General features: G+C 34.5%; 1 non-coding gene across 1 annotated transcript; it reads left to right on the top strand.

Moving 5' to 3' along the window:
* The first annotated feature begins 3,479 nt into the window (after positions 1–3,479).
* Positions 3,480–3,551, top strand: Trnat-cgu (transfer RNA threonine (anticodon CGU)). Its single transcript has one exon. It is a non-coding gene; the product is annotated as a tRNA-Thr (tRNA).
* The last annotated feature ends 12,450 nt before the right edge of the window (positions 3,552–16,001 follow it).

The following is a 16,001-nucleotide window of genomic DNA, read 5'->3' on the forward strand; positions in this document are numbered from 1 at the left end:
CTTTGCCCTTGTGACAAGTATAATTTCACTTGCAGGCTGATTAATGGAACCTGGTTACAGTATCCTGCAGTACGAGAGTTTCACATCGCAACTTCAAAAAATCGTTCGTCGCAGCGGACGACTACAGTCGAGTAACAACCGCCTACAATGTGAAAGGAATTTCATGGACTTCTTCGACCGACACCGTATCTCGTCGTTAATCTCGTTTTAATGCGGAATGCTCTGGCGGCTGTCGGAATCGACTACGAAAGGGACATACTTCCTACAATTACGACCCGAAGGATATTCAACTCTACTTTGCTGGCGAAGGACTCGTGCTGGGGATGTTTTTTTTATTCATCGCGAACGTAATCGTGTAGCTTAGGATGCAGAGAATAAGTATGAGCGCAAAAATAGAACGTTGGACCCGCCCAGGCAAATTTTCCCCTTGTTTTAACCCTGTGAAATAGGCCGTTTCATTGGGCTATAGGTGGTTGTCTGGAACTGTGTAATGGTCGAAAAGTTGTTCGAACGTTAGTTAAAAGTGAAGTAGTATAACCTCGGTCATGTATCCTATATATAAATGGATCATAAATAACAGAATCGAAATATATTTTTTGCGTGTACGCACTAGGAATCTATATATAAATGATCATAAATAACGGATCGAAATATATCTTTGCGTGTACGCAATAGGAATCTATTTAAAGTGCACATATATTAATCATAATTTTATGAATCCATATGCATATGTATAAACAAATCAGGTAGCCTATAATCAATCTGTTACCTTTTATCATACCAATATCTGCAGTTATATGTAGTTAGTATATTGATTAATGAATCAGATATATAACAGTTAGCATAAACATTAATAATTTTATCAATTCATATATGAAATTTTTTATCAGTTAAAATATGATTTTTTATCATGTTAATCTTTATTCTAAGCAATTGTCAGAGTACATTAGTATTTTCTGTAGCATATGTATCTTAATGAGATGAAGTGAAAAAACTGTATCATTATATATCACGTGATCACTATTATTTACCAATATCATTGTTTTATATTTTACTACTTGAATCAATTCATGTATACCATGAATTTTTTATTTACTAATATATATATATATATTCACATAGTGTCTGTATCACACTCCTATAAGTCAAATGCAAGTCAAGTTTGAGAATATTCAGTAGTTGGTTTTGGTAGCTGACCGAGCTGATGTAAGTGTTTACATAATAAAAATATGGAATGTTAGTCCATATATATAAAAGATTGCTTGCAGGAATGTGATCAGACTAGAGACGCTAAAGATGACGTATACAACAAAGTAGGCTAAGATAACATGCCGTCACCTGAAGTCATTCAATTGTTTATAAATATTAGTCCAAGCTCCCTGCTTGAGACAACTACCCCGACCTATAATCAAACGGCCTACGTGATCTGTAGCGTGTCTCATTTTGTGTTCGTATGAAATTATGTCATTTGTATGTATGTTCATATGTTCGAACTACTGTCTGTTCCTTCATAACTTGTAACAGAGATGGTAGACGGTAGAACAGAGTTAGCTATCGTCATTAGAAGACCTGTACCTCTTTACCTAAGCTTTATCATGTAGAGGAATAGGATTAGCCATCATCATTGGCAGAAGCGATCAAGCTATCGTTATTAGAAGACTTGTACAATCATATCTGATCTTCAGCATGTAAAACTTCAGAAGAATACATATAGTTTTATATTTCGTGTTTTCTACAAGAACCTCCTCACCATGAGTTTAACACATTCGTCGTAATAACTAACAAGATAATACCGACTTCGTAAGTGATCTACAAACCCCCAGACACTCCATTGAAGATGGAAGTGCAATACCAACCGACTTAGCGTAAGATTATCGCTAGTCTAACATTACCTCATAGGGCGCCTTATCATACAAGGCACAAGCCCTAATATATATATATATATATATATAATTAGATATATCCCTATATATATATATATATTATATATATTATATTATTATATTATATCTATATATATATATATATATTATATATATATATATATATATATATATATATATATTATATATGTAATGAAATTGTAATTTTCCATTTTACGTTTTATCATTTTTCAATTATTGAGAATTTATTTGCTTGGCTTGGAAATTAATGGCATTTTCAGTATATTCCTTAAGATTTCGTGGGCATTTTGGATAACGGTAATGATAATATCGGATTTTGAAAATTATGAAGTTCAGATGAACTGGAAACATAAAACCATTTTTTCTCCCTTTTCATGATGAATGTGTTGGCACTGTCTTTGACAGCAGCTGATACGTAGATGAACAGTTTGTCTTAATTATGTGACTCCACTAAAAAAAAACTATGACGTATTCCCTGTTCAACTCCTCCTTGCAATTGTGTTTCCTTTTAAAATCATGGGTCTTATTCATTGCGAATCTGCTCACGGAATTCTGTCTAATAAAGAAAATGTTGTTGTTCATGAAGATCTAATCTTATGATCTTTTAAAGGCTTTTAATTCATTTATTTATTTACATATTTATTTTTTCAGTATGTTCTAGGTGTTAGATCGTGTTTTACATAGTTCAAGAGGAACGGGGTCCTTTTAAAGCATATTCACGGAAGACATAAAGTCTTGTAGTATAATTTGAAAGGAAAAAAACTCACAAACACATATATGTATATATTTATATATATATATATATATATATATATATATATATATATATATATATATATATATATATATATATATATGATTGTTGTTAAATTTCTTGTCGGTCACATTGCACATTGCAGATTCATTTGCATAAGAATTCATTCAAAAATTTCCCAATTAACTCTTGTTCTGCTTATAGACTCTCTCTCTCTTCTCCCTCTCTCACTCTTTCTCTCTCTCTCGCTCATTGCGGAGACCTCCTACTCTCTCTCGTCTCTCTCTCTCTCTCTCTCTCTCAGTATATATATTATATGATATATATATATAATTATCTATTATAAATAATTACTTATATATATATATATATATATATATATAATAATATATGTATTTGTGTTGTGGTTGTGTGTGGTGAAAGAGAGAGGGCGAGAGAGAGAAATAGTTTATAAGCAAAACAAGATTTATTTGTGAATTCCATGAATGATTTCTAATGCAAATGAACCTGCAGTGTGATTGAAAAGAAATTCAACAACAATGATTTCCAATCAGGCAACTCATTTGGAAATCTAATAGGATTCAAATGAACTGAATAGAGGACTAATGTAAATTTACCCTCATAGAAACACAGGGAATAGTACCCTAAATTTAGTCGTTTTTTTTTTTTTTTTTTTTTTTTTTTTTTTTTTTGTAGTACATTGAGTGGAGGGCTGGTAAACATTTCATATAAAATACCAAAAAGGAAAAGTCAACCAAAATTTCTCCAGAGGGAGAAGAAGTCTTCATTGTTGTTATATATCTCCGTGAGAGCTTACAGCAGCCTCCTTAGCTCAGTGGAAGAGCACTGGTCTCGTAAACCAGGGGTCGTGAGTTCAAACCTCACAGGGGGCAATTTGCAGAGTGTTCATGTTTTAATTAAGAAATTCTAAATTACAAGGACGCTCCAACTAATATCGACAAACACCCAGCAATTTGCAGAAGTCATTCCAGAATAAGCTCCCGCCTGGCGCGGCTTCTGTTCAGTACCGGTGGTATATTCCCGAACTGTAATCCAGTTGCGAACGTTCCCTGAATAATCGGGAAACCATATCTTAAAAAACAAACCAAGAATATTTTTTCTAATAATCTCATTGTTTTCCGTATAAAATAAGTATTCAGTACCTCTAGGAGTCAGGGCAATAAAAATCGGGCTGGTACAATACGCGGAATTTGCGTAACTGTTGTTTCCTAGTTAGCATACGCTTTGATGTTTATAATTAAAAGAAAAATTTATGACAATTTCAGATAATTAAAGAAAATCAAAGTGTAATGAATGTCTCACCTTAATATCACTTTATAATATTATGTTGGAAGACGATGGTGTCATTACATCAAGGAAGCTACTATTTGGCCTTACCTATATAAGAAATCGAAAAGCTACTGTCAGGAGGAGAGAGGTCTTTTATCTTGTAGCCTCTTAAATATCGATAACCAACAAACTGATGACTTTACCCTTTAATCAGACAATCAAAAAAATCAGGGAACCCTCGTAGAGAAGGACGTTCCTTAAAAAAAAATCGCATATCCTCCTCACCATCCTGATGTCTCATAGCCTAATCAGCTATGCCTTGAACCGTAATTCATATTAAAAAAAATCAATTAGAACCGTGAACAAGTTTCGAGATACTTTGGGTAAAGACAAACAAAAATACAGACACCGGTCAATACAATAGTCCGCTTTTATTTAGCAACAGCAGCAGCGATACGTTGCGGCATCTAAAGACAACCATTTCACCCAAGTCAAAATCACTTTTGTTTTCATGATCTGCTCTAAAACATTTACTGCGCTCAGAATGTGCAAAAAGTTACAGGAAAACTTTCTAGCGCGAGTCCGCCTTGAGAAAGCGTGAATTTCGCTCTATGCACTGTGCTAATATCCTCATCTCGTTTTGAAAACATTCAGGTAACTTTCACAGTAGAGGCAAATAAAAGAAAAATATACGTAATGAATATATATAATATATATATATATATATATATATATATATATATATATATATATATATATATATATACATGTGTGTGTGTGTATGAGTATATAACTTATATAAACACAATGTCCTCTTAACCTCTCGAGTTCTTCGTACTCAGGATAAACTTGTTAATGCGCAGAGCCAAATAAAGAAGTTTGTTTTCGTTACCTCGGTCTGATAATCCGGATACGGGTTCGGATTACTTCGTTTCCTGGCATTTGTAGTGACAAGTCTATCCAACAAGAGTGACGCATTTGAGAAAGCTAAAAAGGGATTGTGGCGTTATAAAAATTGACATTAAGTATCTTGTAAAAAGTTACCAGTTCATTATATAATATATATATATATTAACTATATATATATATATATATATATAATATATATATATATATATATACATATATATATATATTATATATATATATATATATATATATACATACATATATATATATATATATATATATATATATATATATATATATATGTATAGTATGTATATATATATATATATATATATATATATATATATATATATATATATATATATATTTTGTGTGTATATGCGTATGTGTTAACACTTATTTGGTTCAAATGTGAAATAGTAAAGTCCATTTGTTTGGCCTAGTATTTTTTTTAGTACTTAGATAAGAAATCAATAACAAATCCAACAAACTAAATAAGGTATTGAAGCGAGGAAAATGTACGCTAAAGGCCTTGTATTCTGTCTCGTGAAATTCTTCTCACAACAAGAGAGAAAGGGACTCACCTTTCCTAAAGCTAACTTTCCTTCCTTTATAAAAAAAGAACTGAGTGGCAAAGCTCAATATGATATTGGCTGCTGTACATTGAAGAGACTTTCGTTAATGCTCTCTCTCTCTCTCTCTCTCTCTCTCTCTCTCTCTCTCTCTCTCTCTCTCTCTCTCTCTTTCGACTTTGCTAATAGCTTTGTTTCATATTGATGAGACTGAAAAGCGTTCCAGGGATGATTTTTATCGTTAACAGCCATTAGTGTCATCCGATTGAAAATTGAGCTGTTTAAAATCCTTTTGTTTATTTTATTTTTAAATTGGCTTATCGTAATGATATATTTCCCATGAATTCGTTAAACTTCATGACCTTCGCCTACATGCCTGTTTGATAATCTCTTTCAATAAGGTATTTCAAAATTACCAGAGAATTAAAAAGAAAGATCAGTGGAAGTGATGTGATACGAGTTATGCAGTGTGCCATTTCATTTTGAGATAGTTCCTGGCAAGCACGTGGGTAGAGGATACATTTATATATATACATTTGCTGAAAAAATCAGAGTAGATGCACGTGACTTCACTATATAAGCGAATACACAGGAAAATGACAGGCAGACGGCTAGTACCAAGCGCTTTCTCGTGTATTTATTCACGCTTCGTCTGGGCACAAATGTGATACAATTGGGAAGAAGGTCACAAGGGAAACAAAAGGATAAAAGTACCAGAGAGTTAATTGTCAAAAGGGTTATATATATATATATATATATATATATATATATATATATATATATATATATATATATATATATATATATATATGATATATATATATATATATATATATATTATATATATATATATATATATATGTATGTATGATATATATGTATATATATAATGTGATAATTAGGATATTGTGTTTTAGGGAAAATGATTGAATGAATAATTTAACGAGTTTAGTATTGTAAAGATGAAAGGATTTTTTCTTTTTGTTTTTTTTTAATTCGATGGCTAGGTCTAACTAGGGCGACAATGATATTTTGTTGATGTAGTAATTTTTTGATCAACCATCAGTTGCAAATGTTATGCCTGATATGTCAGCATTCGATGGCGAATTTAATGATGTCGACACCCACTTACTTTGTTACTAAAGTATATGAAATTTCATCATGTTAATTAACAGCTCTTTCTGGGTGTGTTGCACACACATCACCCTCATGGTTGGAGGGCCAAAGGGAGAAAGAAGTACTTTAAAATCCAAACAAAAGTAATACTCTTAGCATTGTAATACCCCATGAGATCAGTTTACTGAAGTGCTTTTTGGTAAATACAGAGTAATGAAACTTCGAAAATCTCACAACATGACTGAATTGGGTCTTTTATTCACTCTATGTACCGGTCACTTGACAACAACATATTTTTCTCTTTTGCAAATACTAGACACGCAAGGTTTTAAACTTGTTCGAATCTCAATAAATATTCAGTCAGAGATTCTAGTCTGAAAGTAGTCTGAGAAAATAAAAATTGATATTTTCTTTTCGTTTTCTTAGAGCTAAATATCGATTAAAGGTAACCTGAGCGAGCATTACCAATCACAATATGGTAAAAAGATTTTACGAAATTACCTAATTTCATTTATCCTAAATATACACTAACACTTATTTATATAATGCACAGTATAAATAAATATCTAAACATATTTAGGCACCACATCAAATTCGTCACGTACATAAGTACATCCACAATTTTGTCACGGGCATACTAATAAGAGGAATGGGTTCTTTGAAGTTTTATCATAAAGAGAGAGAAGATGCGTTTTTAAATCGTCTGAAAGAAGTAATAGTTCAGCGAGGGAATTAACAGAGGAAGGAATAGAAACACTCTGGCAAGGTGGGCGACGAGTGCTTTAAAATCTTTCCGAGAAAATAATATTCCTTCTTTGGCAAGGCGGGAGAGAGAAAGAGGTGCTTTTAAAGCTTCCAAAGGAAAGAAAAACTTGTCCTCCCTTTTCCAGAGAAATGATGTCATTCGTTGAGTGCAATACATTTGGTATTAAAATCTTTTGATGAGTGCGGTGCGTAGAAAGTAAGATCTATTAAAATATGCATGGGGGCGAAAAGAGGACTTTTCGAGTCTTTAATGGAATGGGGTCAGGTTAGCCTGGCACTAATACTCATTCACTTATAAAATAGACGAGAATTCTGTCTCACGGAGAGGCCGTCTTCTGAATTACTTTTTATGTGTTGGCCTAGTTTTCAAAAGAGCTAACAGAAAAATACAGAAAATATACAACGAATTATTAGCACTTTAACGGTATGTGATTAATAACTGTTGCGTATATTTCTGTTTACGATATTGGCCACAGTCGTCGCAAGAAGCTTTTCGTTTTGACATTTTTCTCCTGAAAAGATGAAGTTAAGACCGCTTATTGTTTCGTGCCATTTAAAGTTCTGCAGTAAATTTGCATTTCACTTTCAGAAATTTAGTAGCCCATTCTGCATCAAAAATGACGAAAACAGCTGTGCTTAGAGAGACGTATTTGCAAGCTTATATGCAACTCCTTGTTTACCGCACAATCAAACCAGAATACAGACTTTTAAAAGCATAACGCCCAAGAAAAATATCATTATGAATACCTGACTAAATCAAAAGAATTTCCACAAAATAATTCTCTTGACAATCTGTTCTGTTTTTCCCACTGCTGAACTTTGAATATCCTGACGGTTTGATTTCCATGGGTATCATACGGTTTTATCGGTTCCCGGGTGTGGACAATATAAGGAGACGCTTCTGTTCTCATTTCATCATAAACAACGAAAAAAATAATTGTCCTCTATATATTGTCAAACTGCGGCAAACAATTTTTGTGTGTGTCGTCAACGATTCGTAAATCCAAACAGAAACAAAGAGAAAGGAAAGCTTTCCTTTCTCATCGTTGTTATTTTGTGTCTGTTTGGAGTTTTAGAAAGTCGAATGGAAGATGTGACTTCAAAATCATTGACGAAAAATTAGGTGCAAAATGCTCTGCAAATTGTTTACTAAATGAGGCAAATAATAAAGTCCATTTCGTTCCCTCTGACGATATGACTTCAGTTGTGCCGTTACTGCAGACGCAACCAGGCATCATGGAGAAGGAAAGATGCAATGCGCTGCTGTGTCCCTTCTCCGCGAGAGAGAAACATCGTTTGATAAGTCTATTTTTCATAATTCCGTTTTACCCTGATGGAAAAAAAATGACTTCTGTAGAGAGAGAGAGAGAGAGAGAGAGAGAGAGAGAGAGAGAGAGAAAGGAAGCGGTGTTGCGGGTAGGGGAGGATTATATCTCTTCAGTTGACGATTTTCCGGGACACGTAATGAGAGAAATCGAGGAAGTCCTGAGTGCCTGCGGTGGAATTGCTTTGTTCAAGTTAACACACTGTATGTTATGGTGTCTGTTCTTACACAGGAATATTCATTTGCATACACACACACACAGGAAATTTTATTTTGTAGAGATATTATTATTATATTAGCAACGGACAATATATACAAGATAACTGGCTTACGAAATTTATAATGAAAACTTCGTAACTATGTAATTGAGTGCTTAGCAGTTTCATTTCCTTTTGTAGTATTTATCCTTTAAGTGTAAGTATAGGTTGTGGACCATTTGCTTCTTGACTAGGCTGTTTGGTTGTTCTATATTTTACTTTTTTCGTTTTTCCGTTTTTATGTTTACCCTTGATATTTCGAAGCTGTTTTCCAATTTTTTATATTGTACCCTAATGAGTTGTATCAACAATACACGAAAGCGCTAGGTAGTAGGTACTATGTATGCACGTATGTATTCGAAGTCGAGAATGTAAACCTTGATATTTTGGCTGAAATGAATATCCAAAGATAGAAAGTCATAAGCGCCTTTAGGAATATGAACAGCATCAGTTACCCCCTGGAGCATATACATTTTGCTCATTGTATTTCATAGACGGTGCATCTAAAGAGAGTATTCTAAACGTTCTTAGAATAGTATTTAAGAAAATGTTGCTGTGACGGTAACAACGGATTCGTAAGCGTTAGTACAACTCTCATTGAAATATTTTAGCGTTTTATGGTTATGATATCGGAAAGTATTATTATGATTATGTATTATCGCTTTTGAATAAACATGCATATGAACCTAATTAATCTCAATAGACTTAAACTTGCATCACAACTTTTAAAGAGTAAAACTCCCATATTGGATTGGATTGGATTATAGAACTTACGCCAAACTGGTGTAAGAAAAAATAAATAAATAAATAAACAGTGATGAAAAATGTAATATAGACCTTAAAAACAAATAATAGATTTACTGCGCATGAAGTGTCTTTTGTATTCATTGTATTTTTGAACCCTGTTCATAATATGCATCAATGCCTCCTTATATGCTGCTAAAGACATTAACTTACAATAAACTTTCCAAAAGTAAGAAAGCCGATGTGCGAAGAAAGTGACAGGCATCGAAAAGGTTAAGAATGAATAACAAACTATGAAATACTTATCACCTAATCTGTAAGTATCTGCGCATTTCCTTTTTGCAAGCCTGGGCAAGGTGAGGGATTCCAGGTAAAAATAAAAAATCCCATAAAAATGTCACTGGAAAAAAGTCATAAAAAAGTCTCATTAATCTTTTCCAGATAGTGACCCCCAAGGATTTTTTTAACCTGGTATGTATCCACCTTTGCGGCGTGTTTAGTACAATGTCGTTTGGGGATTACCGTGAAAACGCAAACAAAAACCCTGTAAATATCATAAAGGTAATGACCCCCAAGGAATATCAAGATAACGACCCCCAAAAACCCTTGGGGGTCACTATCTAGGAAAGATCCAAAATATTTTCTGTTTTATTACTTTAATTGCTTTGATTGACACCAAAAATTGATGTGGCTTTTTTTTCATAACCAAATTTGTGACTATTTTCCGTGACGTTTTTTCCTGTGACTTCATCACCGGGTGCCAGCTGAGGACCCTAGACTACCAGATCAATTTTCATCTGCTTAAACAGACCATTATTAATAATCTACTATGGGTTTCAGAGACAGTGCAAGCACGTTTTGGCAATAACTCTGTAACGAACGCTAGTATCAGAAAGAGATTTTGTTATAGTATCAGGAAGAGATTTTGCTATACAAGGACACTTGTCCTTGTACCAAGAGGCAAAAACTCCATTAGCCAGAAATGGATACAAACACAACAGTAAAAATCTCCGCCTACCCTCTTCCCCCTCCTCCACCGCAACCCCCATCCTTCTGCCTTCCCTCACCTTCCCTTCTCTCTCTCTGAAAGTTGCTTCAGTAAATTTATGTTGTATGATTTTTCTATCTATCCATCTGTCTATCTATCTATTTATCTATCTATCTATCTATCTATCTATCTATCTAATAGTATACATTGTTGTATATATCTAACGATCCAGTCGGTTGTTAGCTGCCAGTTGACTGATTTATTTATGCATTGATCCGCTCATCTCTCTCTCTCTCTCTCTCTCTCTCTCTCTCTCTCTCTCTCTCTCTCTCTCTCTCTCTCTCTCTCAAGGACAAGTGTCTTTGTTCTTTACAGTTAGTGATTCACGATACCCTTATAAATTACGGCACTAGGTGTAATACACTATAGCAAAATCTCGTTCTGATACGAGTGTTCGTCATAGGGTCATTACCAAAAAATGTGGTTGCACTGTCTTTGAAACTCATAGTAGTCACATGGGATTTTACCCAATACAGTTTGGCTAAGACTCATTGTGATACTGCAGACATTATTTTTCAATGGGCTCAGCTATCAGTGGCAGGAATAAAACTAATCCCTGAGAACATCGATGCTTTTTCTAGCCTATCGGGAAACGGATTAACTTAGGAGCGAAGAGATTAGAAAACTTTTCGTTGAAACTTGTAGTACAAAATTAATCCAAAGTCACTCCTTAGAGCCAAATAGACTACCACAACATTCATTCAAATCAGATCATTTAGATAAGATTTAATTTTTTTAAGTTACCCAATTTTTGCCAATGCAAAATTATCATCTGTGCGTACGAACGTCTATTCGAAATACACAAAAAAACGCCACCACACTAAGATTTATTGTGTTGTATTGTTCTCCGGAGAGGAAGCAAACTTCTCAGTTTCGGAGAAACTATAAGGAATGGTCCAAACAATCTTGCTTTCGGCCGTGCTTGGGGCTAAGTGCAAAATATTGAACATAAAAAAAAAAGTTTTCCTTTGATGTCTTGTTTCAATATTCGCTCTTTGATGTCAAGAACTGCTTTTAGAGTTCTCATTGTCTGTAATGTATTGCAAGCAGGCATTCAGTTTGATAGTGTCTTCCTCTTCGTATCCGTGACTACTGATTACTATTATTATTATCATATTTATTATTATTATTATTATTATTATTATTATTATTATTATTATTATTATTATTATTATTATTATTAAATGAGCATTTATTTTATCTCTAAGAATTTGCAAGTATCCCTACTTATCACTACTGGGAGATTATATACTCGGTTACAATTTTAATCCACGATTTTCAACTTTAGCTTTTCTTAGTATTTAAAAAAAATTATTTGAACCTAACAAGACAAAATAAGTGGACTCCCATGAGCTGAGAGAATAATTCGTCGAAGCCTTCTGGCTTATGATTATGATTAATTTCTTCCTGTACCCTCTGTCCCAAACCAATAGCAAACCACATAGTCAACAGGCCAAAAGACACGTCATTCCTAATAAGACTAACAGAGACAAAAATGAGTTGAAGAACATATACTCGAGCACATTTCCATTCCCAATAGTATTATTATATATATATCATATATATATATATACTATATATATATAGAGAGAGAGAGAGAGAGAGAAAGAGAGACGAGAGAGAGAGAGAGAGAGAGAGAGAGAGAGAGAGAGAGCAGTAAATTGTCGATCGCTGTGTAGGCACAGAAATGCTTCGGTGAAAATGGCAGCATTCATGTATGTAGTATCCTTTCCAGTTTTCGAGCACTTTCTGATGTTTATTTGCTTCGTTATCAGAACCATAATATCAAAACTTGATTACCATCTTGTTGATCCTCTCAGCTTCGCTGATTCGAACACAGCCATTCAGGGAAGTACTAATCGTACTGCGGGTTATATCGTACCTCGTCTTTGAATCTCAGTGCAATGCATTCTAGGTGGGTGCCGCTCTGGAAACCGAGATGGAATATCTCGATAACCTGTAGTACCATGGGAATTGACGTTCTGTGTTTCTGCTGCCATTAAAGGGAGACGGAAATGAGAGGAAAGAAAGACAGGCAAACAAATAAAGAATTGTCTTTTACTATATTGTAACATATATCAAATTGAAATTAAAATGATTTGATAATAAACATAAACAAACTTCCAGAGAATTTTAGAAGTACGAAATTAGACGTATATTCATGCTCTGTAAGAGAACAATGAAGAGGTGTATACCTTTCACACGTTCACTTGAAAACTATATTTCTATCTCGACTGGAGTGGAAGATGTTTTCATAATCTTAACTAGAAATTTTAGTCAGGAAAACTGCCACTGTTTCGCTTGAGCCTTTGCCGTGTAACCGACAAATCGAGTAATAAAACATATTACATTTTCCTTCGAGCTGTCTTGGAATGTCGAAACTTATAATGAGTTAATTTAATTTCCCTTACTAGTTTGACATCAAGAAGATTACTGAATCCCTAAGAATGGTTGTAATTTAATCATAATCGGTTTAAACAAGAACAGTTTGGCAATAAAACCATTGTTATTAATAAAACGCACTCTCGAGATGCATGATATAACACTGATATAGACAGCTATAATCAAAGGCAACGATAGGATGCAAACAAAGATAGGTGCGCACTTTAAGCCAACTCGAATCACGAAGTAATGATTCTTTGTTTAAGAATCCTGATCACATTAAAACTTTAATGTGATCAGGATTTCGAAACAGGAAATCACTAAAATCTTCCACTTTTGGTATTCGGAATGCTGCACGAAGAGAGGGAGAGAGAGAGAGAAAAAAAAAAAAAGCAAAAAAAGACTGAATCTTTCTCCACATGTCGAAACCCTTTTTACTTGTCGCCTGGGAAATAATAATTATCCAAGTATATTTATTCTCGGAACAACAGTACATCAATTTCCCCGGAGAAAGTTATTAATTAAAGAAACCCGTAAAGATGCTTTCGAACTTTATGATGCCTTAAAGAATGATTTTCATTATTACCTACTACCTTCTTCTAGAAGGAATAAGAGATTCTTGTGCAAGATCGATGCCTCATTTCACTGACAACACCTGGAATACTTTTTAGGTGATTGGTAAAGGGGAGGTGTCAGTGATACACAATGCGTTACTTCATGCCTCTCTGACTGACTGCAAGGCATTCCCTTTCTGCTTGGCAAAAGAAAGGAGCCAGTGTCAGATAACGCATTACTCTCTGTCTTTCTGCATTTATAATAATTCTCTGATGGTTGCCAAGACAAACGGACAAAGGTCACGGAATGCACCATTCTCTCTCGGTGCCTTGGAGTTATTTAATGATAATCTCGAAACGTTGTTGCTACACTTAAGTGTGTTTTGTTTATTATATGCTGAGCGGTAAATTTTCATAAGTAAACGCAAACATGTTTTTGACAAAGTAATATCTTGTTCGATCGTCCGTTCGCGTTTCGAGTAGTTCTGGTTTTCATCTCGTTCGAGAGCCACTCGTGTCAATGTTTTGCCCCTTTCTTTTTTCTCCCTGAAAATCTCAACAAACCCCTATGGATTTCCAGCCACAGTTCAATAATAATGAAATAGTTTAAGTCACAAAAACATACAGCAAGAAAACTATGTTGTAACTGGTATACACCTTTACCTAATCTTCTCTAACCGAAGGTAGGGTCAAACCTTAGGTAGGGTGTAGTGTCACATCCTCATAAAAACTAAAACACACCAAACACCGACCCCCCTCCCCCTATACCTTCCATTATTCAGTAATTTTACTCATCTTCCGTGGGTAGAAGGACATTAGGCCAACAAGAGGTTAACTCACTCTTCAAATACATCATGATCCCGATGTAGTTATTGCTTTTTTATTAACCTGTTTACTTATTTTATCTACTAATGCATTTAGTGTTAGCGCCAAAACATCTAAGAAATTCACAAGACTTTTGTGGAGTGTTAGGATATAAGCCATCAGAGACTAAATGGATGAGGATCTGGGTTAAGAACCATGATCACTTGTTCTTTCGCTGGGATGGGCTTTTTCTCTCTTTTTATTTGTTTCTTTGTTTGATTAAACTTACTGAATATATGCAACATTCCTTCTTCATTAACTAATCTACCTCTGCGTTGGTTATATATAGTAAGTTCGTCGATTGATCTATTGTTAGTCTAAATGCCTGTCTTTTTTAGCCACTTACATGTCAGCATTTTGTAGTTAAATGATCATTGTAATAACACCACACAGCTATAAATCTTCCAGGTAATGCAATTTTACATGAATGCTAATTACGGGTCACCTCCCGATCGCCTGCTTGCACGCCTTCAGTGTTGCTCTGCCCTCCACCTTGATCCATTATCCTTTGAGGAAGCGCTGTCCTTCGCTACGCAACCCGACGATTTATCATCAAGATAAAGTTGTCCGTAACGGAGTCCAATTGCAACCAGCCACGAGATCACAAAGACGGATGGGGACGGTCCTTTCGGACACTCGGGGCCAAGACGACAAACACGAATGAGACAGCGTTCAATATCAGATTGGCCAGTGCAAGTATGTGTCTGTGTGATTGGGTAGAGAGATGAGTAGAGAAGAAATTATAGTTAAGCCTTCAAAATGTAACCTGGCAATTTACATTCCCAAGCATTTTAACACTAGATGCACACAATGGACTGAATTTTATCCATATTAAACATCAAAGTCATTATTCATACACTTTCATATATTTTCATAACATAAAGCATGTGAGTGTCACTATTTTTAGTTTTCTGCGTTACATTTCAGTGTTTTTGGTACAGATTATTCTTCGTAGGTCAATTAAGTGTTTTCTTGAAGAAACTGAATCAAGTCTACGAAGATGTACTATACATGAATGTTTGGGTCAGTGTAAAGCCTCAGAATAGGGTTTTCTTACTTGAAGTGGTTGAAGTATATTTATACATATATATGAGCTGACTAACCCGGCGCTGCCTGAGAAATTTTTGAATGACAATTGATAAACTCACTCTCTCTCTCTCTCTCTCTCTCTCTCTCTCTCTCTCTCTCTCTCTCTCTCTCTCCCCCGTTAAGGTAGTTGCTTCAATTATATTGCCCAGCATTTTTGACATTATATATTTCACTCCATCTCGACCCCCCATTCCTACTGGCAATGAACTTGGACTTAAAAGACATCGGCAGTGTCACTATTCATTTCAGTGACCTCGAAAACTATGGATTAGATGATAATATCTGTCATTTTTGGCATTCTATTATCCACTCCTTCTCACCCCACCCCCTTCCTATCGGGGCTGAACTTGGACTTAAAGGGCCTTGGGAATGTCGTATTCATCTAAGCAACCTCAAAAACTATGGATCAGACACTAATATCTGTTGCTT

The sequence above is a fragment of the Macrobrachium nipponense genome, chromosome 3 (genome assembly GCF_015104395.2).
Source record: "Macrobrachium nipponense isolate FS-2020 chromosome 3, ASM1510439v2, whole genome shotgun sequence".
Classification (NCBI taxonomy): domain Eukaryota; kingdom Metazoa; phylum Arthropoda; class Malacostraca; order Decapoda; family Palaemonidae; genus Macrobrachium; species Macrobrachium nipponense.